Source organism: Haplochromis burtoni, unplaced genomic scaffold (assembly GCF_018398535.1).
Source record: "Haplochromis burtoni strain Fernald_Lab_line unplaced genomic scaffold, NCSU_Asbu1 Contig_836, whole genome shotgun sequence".
In the NCBI taxonomy this organism is placed as follows: Eukaryota; Metazoa; Chordata; class Actinopteri; order Cichliformes; family Cichlidae; genus Haplochromis; species Haplochromis burtoni.
The window spans coordinates 29,429-41,596 of record NW_024583197.1 but is presented as its reverse complement, the minus strand read 5'-3'; positions in this window follow the sequence as shown (position 1 = coordinate 41,596).

Sequence of the window (12,168 nt, the reverse complement as noted above, 5' to 3'; positions counted from 1 at the left end):
CTTTTTCAAGAGTTTAGTACTTCTCATTATTACACATGACTCATCTATGGACATTGATGGTTTGACTTCTTAGCATGATCTGGGTTATCAGTGAACCTAATAAAACATTTCATGTCAGCAGCACCTTTAGAAATTGTTGACAGTTCAATACTTATTACACAGCTGTGCAGGTATCAGGGTCCCCTTTGGCCCTTTTTTTCCGGTTGAGTACTCTCAGGGGCTGTTCTGGTAATCTTCTGATTCAGCATCCGAAAAGAGACACTGACTGCCCCGGGCTCATCATTGGTGTCTCACACACTAAGAGGCAAGATTGAACATGAAAAATTCAATTTTATTTATATAACACCAAGTCACAACAAGAGGTGCCTCGAGGGAAATAATACAGAGAAACCCAAGATGACTGCCTATGACCAAGCGCTTTGGCGACAGTGGAAAGGAAAAGGTCCCTTATAACAGGAAGAAGCCTCTGGCCCATCCAGGCTCAGGGAGGGGCGGTAATCTGCCATGAACAAGTAGGGTGAGTGGAGGAAGACGAGACAAAGACACGCCGTGGAAGAGAGCCAGAGATTAATAATCACTAAATGACTATATGAAGAGTGGTGCATGAAGACATAGTGAGAGACAAAGGTGACAAAGAAGAAACAGTCATGGGAATCCCCGGCAGCCTACATCTATTGCAGCATAACTAGGGAGGATTCAGGGTCACCTGGTCCAGCCCTAACTATATGCTTTAGCAAAAAGGAAAGTTTGAAGCCTAATCTTAAAAGTAGAGATAGTGTCTGTCTCCTGAATCCAAACTGGAAGCTGGTTCCACAGAAGAGGGGCCTGAAAACTGAAGGCTCTGCCTCCCATTCTACTGTTAATGTATAATGTAAGTTATACTGTGTTACATAATTAACCTGAGAGTGAAGAAGACTCCCCAGTTACACAAAGAAACTGGAGTGCGTTGATGTGTTAATATAATCCCCACTGATGTGTAATTAATTACTGTACATTTCATTGTTATTAAGAAACAGACAAACGAGGGAGTTCAGGACACGCTGTTAAATGCTCAGTGTCTGTGCCATGTGTCAAAACAAGAGCTAGAGTGAAACTGAGTCAGGGCCAGGAGTGAAACATGTACCTGTTACGTATCTGTCAGCATCTGAAAACCTACTCAAAAATTAAGACTTGAGGAAGGGAGCAAATCCTGTATGTATGCATATTTGCTTTGAACTGGGTGGGTGTGGGGGTCCACTCAGCACCAGCTACAGTTCCACTCAGTGTGTACCCAGAAGCCACCATTGTGTGTGATCCTCTGCTCACTCTTTCCAGTCTGTTTGATGACTTGGGAGATTTGTAATTGCAACATCTCTAAGCAAATATGTGCATGGGTTTCCACAGTGACAGATACACGGGCACCCCCGCAGAAATAACACACCGTGTGTTTTTGATGTCCTTGCATAAATATTTATTTAAACATATTTCATTATCAGAGAACCACTGTTAGCCGTCAAACCTTCCAAGACTCAAGAAATGATTTTTAATGACCAGGAGTTTGTGTTGCACTCAACGATATCCCTGTGCTGCCATGATCAGTGGCTTATGAAACATCCGGAGTTCTCTCCATGACATTTCTTTCATCCGAGCTAAAAATATTGATTTAAAGTCGTGGACGTGATTGGGTTTATCATGAATGACAGACACAAGAATAAGAGCACTGATCTTTCTTTAACTCTGCAGGGTAAAGTTTGGATTATGGATGCACTTTCTTATTGGACGTAAACCGGGTGAATTTTCAGTAGAGTGGCGCCTACCTACAGAACGATCCCGCTAACAAACCTGACTCAGCGGACCGAGTTTGATCCGTCCACTCTATTCAGGACGCCCGGGACAGCAGGGTGCGATCATTCCCCAAGTTAATAGTTCTGATTAAATCTTCTGGAACCTAAACCATGTCCTCCTCACAGCCTGATGTTCCTGCTGAGCCTCTGGAGTCGCCTGTCTGTCAGCGGGTTAGAAAAATGTGTCACATCTAGCTTCTGTCAACACAATCGGACTGATGCCTTTGACTTTGTGAAAACTGTCAACAGCTGTCCTGACTTTAACAACATGAAGGTCCCTGCTATAATGTAACCTGAATCAGACCATGATCTTCATTTGAATCCATCATTACTCCGAGCTAACCAGTTCATCCTGAACTAAACTGCAGATTATTTTAACATTTAAATAAGACCGTTTGTTTACCTTAGTTTATTTTGTAGCACATTTCACATGTACAGACCCAGTATCTGATTTGAAGCCATGAGCACTTGATGTAAGCTGAGCAGTCCTCAGCAACAAACCTCTCTTCTTCCTCTCCTGTCCTCCTTTCTTATCTTTCTCCATCTGATTGAAGTTCGCTCTTTAAAATGCAGCAGTGGGACCTTTAGCAGACACACTGCACACATGAACAGTTTGTGTTTGCTGCTGTTTAGAAGCGCTGCATTTCTGCTAATTACAAACTTTACTCTTTATGCTCCTCTCGCTCCTCTTTCGTAGCTGGATGCTGAGCACAGCAGCCAAACTTATGCACAGCTGCACTTTTTGTATCCAAAAAACAAACAACAACAACAACAAAACTGAGTTACTTCCCACCTGGCTGCAGGGGTGGCTGTAGCTCAGGTGGTAGAGCAGGTCATCCACTGGTCGGAAGGTTGGTGGTTCAATTCCTGGCTTCCCCTAGTCTACGTGCCAAATATCCTTGGGCAAGATACTAACCCCAAATTGCTCTCCGATGCATCCATCGGAGTATGAATGTGTGTAAAGTTTAGCTAGAAAGCACTTAGAAAAATGTGCATGGGTGAATGCACAAGTTGTGTAAAGCGCTTTGAATGCTCAGATGATTAGAAAAGCGCTATATAAGAACCAGTCCATTTACCATCTATGTTGTATAGCAGCGGTCCCCAACCTTTTTTGCGCCACGGACCGGTTTATGCCCGACAATATTCGGGTCAGCTGGAGGCGCAGTCGAAGATTGCAACGGTCCCAGATCAGATTTACACACTGGAACTCTTTCCCATGTTGCTGTCTGTGTTTATTGTGCTGTGGTGTGTTGATATCTGTGCATTCCTGTATTATCCTTTTGTGTTACACATTTCGATGTTTTTTTTCCTCGCCATCTAGCCTGACCTGTCTCCCCAATGTGATGTTTGTGTATTGTATGTACGGTCGGCAAGGCGCACATCTCGGTTGTAGGCCTTTAAGGCCTTTAAGGTGTCGCGGATAAATACAACAAAATAAAACTAGTACCGGTACCGAAAAAAAAGAAGATTTATTCATAACACACGTGAAAAGACCCAGGAAAACCGAGTTAACGATAAGAACGATAACAAAATAACGCTGAAAACCGATAAAAACCCTGAAAACCATACATTTCACACCTGAGCCTCAACTCTCGCGGCCCGGTACCAAACGACTCACGGACCGGTACCGGTCCGAGGCCTGGGGGTTGGGGACCGCTGTTGTATAGCATTTCCTGTGGGAGTCTCTGGGGTCTCCAAAGTCAGCTATGCACTGGTTGTTTCAGTCCCTCCCTCCGACCATCCGACTTTGTGTCACGACCTAACTGAGGTGTTCCCCAAAGATCTTGGACTCTATAGATCTGCTTCCTTGTGCTCCTTTGCCCTGTAGCTGCCTCTACAGTTTAGCCAAGTCCTTTTTAAAATTGTGTTTTTGGTCTTATTTGATAGGAGCAGTAAAAGCAGAAGGAGAGAAAGGAAGACATGTGGCAAAGGACTACGGTAAATGGTAAATGGCCTGTCCCCCCTAGGGACCCCAACGTGCTTTACACACCCAGTCATCCACCCATTCACTCTCACATTCATACACTGGTGGAGGCAGCTACAGTTGTAGCCACAGCTGCCCTGGGGCAGACTGACAGAAGCGAGGCTGCCATATCGCGCCATCGGCCCCTCTGGCCAACACCAGTAGGCGGTAGGTGTGAAGTGCCTCGCCCAAGGACACAACGACCGAGACTGACGGGTTGGGATTCAAACCCGGACCAGCCGCTCTCAGCAGTTCATGGTCGCCTGCTCTAAATCGGCGCCCGCTGAGGTACATCAGTGACGGTTGAGCTCCTGGTATCATTGGTGTCTCTTCCTGATGCAGGTTTTTTCTTTGTTTAAAAGAAAGATAAATAACTCTGTCCCTGTTTGGCCTGAACAAAATAACTTTAAAGAACTGTGACCTCTGTTCTCCTCTGCTTTTGACCTTCTGCAGTGGCTATCAACTTCTGGAGCTGGGCCTGTGCACCACTTCCAGTATAAAGGACGGAGGAAGACAGTCTTCGCTTCTAGTATTTGGTAATGCCATTTGAGTCAACTAATGCACCAGTTGCTTTTGAGCCCCTAGTGAACGATGTCCTCACTCTGTCTTTGTCTAACTCGACCACATCCTAATCCAACTTTAAGTCTAACATCTGTCAAGTTGGTCAACATCTCTTGGAAAACCGTCTCTGTATAAAGGGTGAGATGTGAGTGGTTCACGCCAAGTTTCATTTCTTGGTTTCACTGTTGAGAAAGGTCAGTGCAAGCAGTGATGGAGTGGCCTGCCCCCCCAGCAGAAAGCAGCTTCAATGATTCATGTTGATTACAAATAGATTCCTGGAGAAACAATTTGCAAAATTTTACTACCACGCCCTAGACTAATCGCAGCTCTCCCAAAGTTAGAGTTCAGTCGGACTCAAGAACAAAAGCATCACTTCCAGTTCCTGTTACAACACACAGCTTATCTGTGCAGCCAGGTTAGTTAAAAACCTGTAGATAACATCTTATTTCATAGTGTAATAATTCACATTTCTGTTTAATCATCTGCTGATTAAATTCACAGAATTCATTCACCCTTAGAAACTGTCTCTGTTCCCAAACCAATAAAAAACAAACCAAAAAAACTTCCATCCACTCTCAAAACCACCCAGCTGTTTATTGATCACATCTTCTTATTTCGGAATAATAATTCACCTCTCGTGTGTGGAGCGCTCAGTCTTTTATCCATTTTCACCCCCAGACTAATGGAAAAACTGAGCATGCTAACCACCTGCACTGATGCCGCTCTTTGCTGTGTTGCATCATCCAACCGGTCTCACCTGCCCTGGATTAATTATGCGCACAACCATATGACATCAGCGACAACTCTACTGTCCCTGTTTGCGTCCCCAGTCGGCCACCAGCCTCCACTTTTTCCAGATGCTCTTTGTTTCCTCTTTACAGGATATCTTACACCATCATTTCCAGTTGAAGGCAGCTGAAGCATCAATGGCGTGAGAGGGGCTGGGCTTGGTGGACTGGGAAAGATATGGCCTGGTTGCTCCAACCTGGACAAACATTACAACTTTGTATAATCTGAAGACTCCCTACATTTTGATGTCATTACTTCAGTGAGAAATCTGGTGTTGTCTGATGATAAAAACTAAAACCCTTGAAACTGGTCTTGTGCATAAACACCTGCAGATATAAAAACATTTCATGGATGATGCTGCAGATTGTGTTTTAAGCTATTACAATAAAGCTTAGCTTCCACCCACTTGCATGGATAAGAAAGACACAAACCACGTAAACACAATTTTCCTACCCTCCTGCCTGCTTTGTAAAGAGTGCAGAGGAAAGGGGAGAGAGTGATTAGTCCCATCATAATCACCCGTCCCCTCAGCACCACCGCTCCACTGCAGCAGGCCAGAGACCACACCCCTGCCATAAACTGATATTGATCTTATCTGAAAAATAAACCAATAAATGTAGAAATACAACATCTTGAAATACTTTATTTATCAAACACAAACTGTCGCTAAACCTTATATATTCTTGAAAGGTTTACAACAGACATGGCAAAAATCTCCATAGTCCTGAATGCACTCCAATGTTTCCAGAAGCCAGAACTCGAGCTGTAAACTGGGAATCAAACGAGGTTTTTATGGAGGTTTCCTGTGGGATATGTGGTCTCTGTAAACTGACCTACATGCTTAGCTAGCTGCACAGTCTGAATTCTTTGAGCTGGTTGCAACAGTCTTCTTTATTAAAACCAAAGAACTGTCTCTTGTTTACTATTCACTCTCTGCCCTTCTGTATCACCTGAGCTGCAGAACATGGACAAGTAGTTTATCAGTGCTGGCATTCAGCGTGGGCTTTTCACACACCAGGTGTAAAAGAAAGACAAATACACCTGCCTTCGATTGTCGGTCATTTTCATACCCACCCTGCACCAGTGGTTGGATTTGCAAGCCTCCGGGGCTAGCATCAGCAGCAAATGGCATTGAAAGATGACAAACACTGTATTGTGTATATGTGTAATATCATATCTCGAGGGCCACAGCTGTGTTTAGTTGTGTTAACGTGTCAGATAAGTGTGATTCATGCGCTTCTTTGAATCAGTGTGGAACCGGTGCTCTCTCACTATAGTCCAAGCGTCCTATTCCCCATAGTCAAATTAAGAAACAAAGCCTAATGTGAGATGTTTTTGCTGTGATTCTTGACCTTATGAAGTCGTCATGTGTTTATTATTTTTCCATACTCCCCCGATCTTTATGGAAATGAATTATTTAATAATTGATTGACAGTGTTGGGGAGTAACGGAGTACATGTGCAGCCGTTACGTATTTAAAATACAAAATATGAGTAACTGTATTCTGTTACAGTTACTGTTTAAAAAGGTGGTATTTAGAATACAATTACTTTGTTGAAATAATTACACGGCAGTATTTTCCTGTTTCATATGTTCGGCTATGCCCTCTCTGTTTTTGGTAATTCCCGCCGGTGGGAACCCAAGCCAAACACGCATTAAGAGGCTCTAATGTCTGTGTCTCAATCTCCCATGTCACCTCTACATGTGGCCGCATAATGAAGTGAAGAAATATTTTTTTTAAATTATTCACAAAAAGGATTTAATATGAAGGGAATAGGCAGTGTTACAGGCATCCCATATGGAAAAGATATAAAGTTTGTATCTGTCTTGCATGAAACTTGTATGAAAAGCAAACAAGAGTGAAAACAGATATGAGTATGAAGTAAGTCAAATCTTATGCAAGCCTTTTATAAGTTTTTTATATTTCTTTTCCATATTGCATCGCCCTAAAGCATGTAGCTTGATGGTGTAGTCCGTGCTGCAGGGAGAATGGACTGTCATACCCGTGATGTGTCTGTGAGCGAGGAGGGAGAAAAAGGAAAAGTACGAGCTGTCATTGAGCAGAAACGGGAGCTGGAAGCATGTAAATATAATAATAACCACTGCAGCCAACAGAGAGCCTGACGAGCCCAGCTGTAAGTAAGCTGTTAAGACTCGACTGTACACCGTGTTCATGTTTTCCTCTGAAACAATAAGTTCCGTTGGAGCCTTTTCAACACCTCTCTCTGTCTGGATGGGCGTCCAGGTACACACCGGCTCACTTCTTGGCGGCCGCTTATTGGGGCCTGGAGCCTGGGGCTCGCTCGGGCCACTTCGGAGGTGGGGTGCCCCCGGCCTCTCGGCCTGGGGCTCGGTCACTCAGGCACAGCTGGCTGCCGGCGGAGCTCACGGGCGCGTCACTGCAACTCCCCCTGGCTTCTGCTCCGCGGCTGCTGAGTGAGCCCTCATCTGGGACTCTCCTCAGCTCTTTCTGGGACAGTGGCGCGGCTGCCCCTCTGTTGGTCTTCCATGGTCTCTTGTGTTCTGGGGGCCTCTGGATGTCTGGAGTTTTGATCTCCTCCATACCTGCTTCATGCCCTGGAGGACGGGGCTGTGGCCCCCCACACTCCCTAGCAGATCGTTACATGGAGAAACCTTTGGAATGCAAGCATGCTGATCCACACAGGTGTGCACACAGGTGTACACACGGGTATTCACAGACGCGGACTACAGCTTTCTTGGCTGCTGCTTCAAAGCACATTGTGCGCTGTCTTGCGTGCTGCACAATATTGTTTATTATTTAGTATCTACTGCTAGCTAGTTTATTGTGATGGTGCTGTTTTTTTATTATGTTGCTCTTTGTTGTTTGCTTTCTCTTCTGTTTTTTTTCTCCATACAGGTGACCCAGGTGCTTGTTTTTTTTTTCTTTCTTCCCCCCCTTCTCACCCTCTCTTCTCCCCTTTGGTTTTCTTTCTCTCCCTCTCTTTCTTTCATTCTTTCTCCCTGTCCTATCCCCCAGTCATGTCTGTCCCGTTTGTAGCAACTGAAAATAAAATAAATTCATAATTACAATAAAGGTCAATCAAATGGACCAATATGGCAAGGCCATGATGATCCACTTGGTAAAATAAATCCGCTTGGCATCTTTCTTGGCCTCAAGACAACAATTCTGATGCTAAAGATCCAAACGGGACACAAAAAAAGAAAAAGAAAAAAAACCACCTCTCTCTGTCTCTCGCTAGCAAAGTAAACAAAGACAACAAAGTAAAGCTTGTTTTCAGCTACGAGCCCGACACGAACCCGACGTATTTGCCAGAGGTCCCTTTACTACGGTTCAGAGCCACGGACCGGTTTTATATACGCGTGGAATAGTTTTCTATACGAGATCGCTGCAAAAAAGTGCAGCCTTACCTAATGTCCACCTACTGTTACTCATTTATATTAAGATTTAAACATCTAGCTGGTGTTGGTATGGAGACATTAGGACAATAGGACATTCATGTAGTTGGAAAAAGCATGATAATATGTTAAGTAATCCAAAGTATTCAGAATACGTTATTCTCATTGAGTAAAGTAACGCAATATGTTACAAAATACATTTTGGGGCATGTAATCTGTAATCTGTAGTGGAATACATTTTAAAAGTAACCTTCCCAACACTGTTGATTGATTATTAATCAGATTGACAGAAGACAAAGTGACTGTGAGAGGATTTCCAGAAACTACTGAGTTAAGAAACATTATGGTCCAGAGTCAGTGAGCCAGGGTGTTGGACTGTTCTGTGTTTGGGGTAATAGTATGTTCAGTCAAGTTATTGTCTTTGCATGTTTGGTTTTGTGGTATTTTCATTTCTCTTTTGATCATTTTGTTTTTCTGTGAGGTGCTTTTAGGTTCTTAGTTATTCTTTCGACATGTTTAGCTTGTGCTTTGGTTTTCCTTCAGTTCATGCTGATTGTATTCTCCCTCACTCAGTGTCCAGTCCTGTGTTTGGGAATCTTGTCTCCGTTTTCCTTCCCCTGTCACAGTGTTAAGCTCATGTATCTTGTCTGCGTCTACGGTAGTTATTTGTCATACTTCCTGTTTTATTTTGATAGTCCTCGTCTCGTCTTCAGTATATTTCAGTATATTTAGTTTTGCAGTTTTCCCTCGTTACCCTCTGTGTATATACAGTGTGTGTTTCCTTCGTTCGTCGTCAGGTCATCTCTTTGTAAAACATCAAGTTCAGGTGTTTCATGTTTAGTTATTTCTGGTCCAAGTGTCCATGTACGGGTTTTATGTTTTATGTGTCGGGTTCTCATCTCATTATGCTTTCAGGTTTCATTCAGGTTTGAGTTGTTTTCCCAGTTTAGGTTTGGTCAGGTTAGTCTTTGTTTTTTCCTTTGCACTGAGTTCAGCCATCAATAAAGTGGAGATCAGTCTCTGGTGTCTGCATTTGGGTCCTCTCCACTTCACAGGTCTGCCAGCACAGACCTGGACAGTAGCTCTGTGCAGTTCATCCCAGTTTCACATCAAATTGATCCAAAGCACCAGTTTCACAATATGCTTACAAAAGAAACTAGTCTCTAACACACACACACACACACACACACACACACACACACACACACACACACACACACACACACACACACACACACTAATTTCACCACAAAACCCCTTTCCCTATCACAGGCAAACCAATGGAAAGACAAGTCACAGACACAAGGACCAAAGTTAAGCATAGAAACACAGTACGAGCTCCTATTGGTTACAGTCGGCTCTCAGGCTGCTACAAAGGGGCCATCAACTGGAGTTACAGAAGGTTTATTTAACTCAACAATAGCAATCATTTTTATGTAAATCCATATCAGTGGTCTAAATCAGTGTATGGGTGAGCTGGTAAGAATGTGAGATATGTAAGGTAAAGACAATCTAACATAATACAAACAAAGAAGCCAAACAAGCACTGGCACAGGACTGGAGTAGAACAGCAGCTAAGACTGGGAAGGCCCAGAGAGGCAGGGCAGAACACTGGTCATCTCCACCCAGGAAACTCGTGCAACACAAGTACCGTGATGAGCTGTACCACGATGCTACGCAAAAGAGTTCTCAAAGTTAGGTTAAGCAGAGTGGTGAGAAGCAGTGAGAAGCAGTATTTCTTACATTTGTCTCCCGTCTGTCTGATTATATCTCTGCTGGCCTGGGAATGCTTTGGTGTTCCCCTGGACAAGCTGGAGAAATGTAGAGGCGAGAAGGAGTGGCACTGTGTCTGTGTAGAGCCAGAGAAAGCATATGATGCAGTGCCAAGAAAGTAAGTGTGGTACTGGATGAGGAAGTCAGGAGTGGCAGAGACGTACGTGAGGGTGAAGCAGGATGTGCTGAGGACAGTGAAACAGTGGTGAGGTGTGACAGATGGGTTGAAGGTGGAGGTGGGATTACATCAGGGGTCAGAGCCCTTTGTTGTTTGCACTGGTGATGGACGGGTTGACAGATGAGGTCAGTGAGATCTGTGGGAGCAGGTGGAAGAGACGGCCAAAGGGTTTCCTTCTACTTTCTTTGGTAAGAAGCAGAATGATTATGAATGAATGACAGAAAAAAGCCAGAACTGGTGTGTTAATGGCAGGACGACAGGTGAAGCAGTGAACGGAGCAGGGGCAGACTCAGTTTAAGAGTCTGGGAAACTATTCAAAGACTGCACAAGACCGGTGACGTGGAGTGGGTGGAGACAAGTGACAGAAGAGATTTGTAACAGAAGGATAGCAGCAAGAGTGAAAGGGAAAGTTTACAAGATGCTAGTAAGACCTGCTATGATATATGGTTAGGAGACGATATCACTAATAAAGAAACAACAGCAGCCAGAGGTGCAGGTAGCAGAGCTGAAGATGTTTCACTGTCAGTAACAACGACAGGCCACATTACACATGTGTATGTCAGACGCACCGCTCAGGTTGAGCAGCACAGAGCAGCTGTGGCTACCTGAGGAAGCAGGTACTGCTCTATGCTGTGGTGTGCTGGGGGAGCAGCACAGTAAAGAAGGGCTGATCCAGGCTGGAAAAACTAATCAGGAAGGCTGGCTCTGTGGTTGGCTTGACTCTGGTAACAGTGGCAGAGAAGAGGACATTAAAGAAACTGTTGGACATCCTCTGCACATGGTCATAAATAACCAGAGGAGTCTGTTCAGTGACAGGTTGCTTCTCCCAAAGTCCAGGACCAACAGACTTAAGAACTAATCTAATCTTATCTAACAAGAGAAGTTCAAGAAAAGGAGAAGGAAAGAAAAACAGAGGGGAAGAGGGACAGTGAAAAAAGACACTAAAAACCTGCTGGATCACCTGTTGGAGAAAAAAAGAAGAAAACAAGCAAAAAGAGAACAATGCTGTAGGGAAACCACAGCAACAACCTAGATAAAATAATAAATAATAAACACTGAATGTTACTGAGCAGCACACAAAACCGACAACAATGCCTAGAGCAGCCAAGGAAGATGGTGTGTGTCTGTGAACACCACATGTTTCTTCATGTAGCTGTCTAATAGCAGGTGTGGGGAGTCCTCATCATCATCATAGTTTATTTATATAGCACTTTAAAGACACACAAGGCTGACCAAAGTGCTGAACAACAGAAAAATAAGAGATACAATAGGAATAATAAATACGATAAAATAATAAACATAGTAATAACAATAAAATATAACTAAATACAAGTCAGTTAACCAGTGAGTTAAATGCCAGTGAATAAAAATGCTGGATTTAAATCTGGATTTAAAAACCAGCACTGATGCCGATCGCCTAATGTGAAGAGGAAGATTATTCCAAAGCTCAGGAGCCACGATAGAGAACGCTCGGTCTCCTCAGTTTCAGCCGTGGTTTGGGGACTGAGAGCAACAGCTGCTCAGCTGACGAGTGGGAACACAGGACTTCAGCAGATCAGACAAATATGCAGGTGCCAGACCATTTAAGGATTTAAAAACCAATAAAAGCACTTTAAAATGAATCCTAAATTCAATTGGAAGCCAGTGCAGGGAGGCCAGAACCAGAGTAATGTGCTCAAATGTCCTTCTACCAGATAAAAACC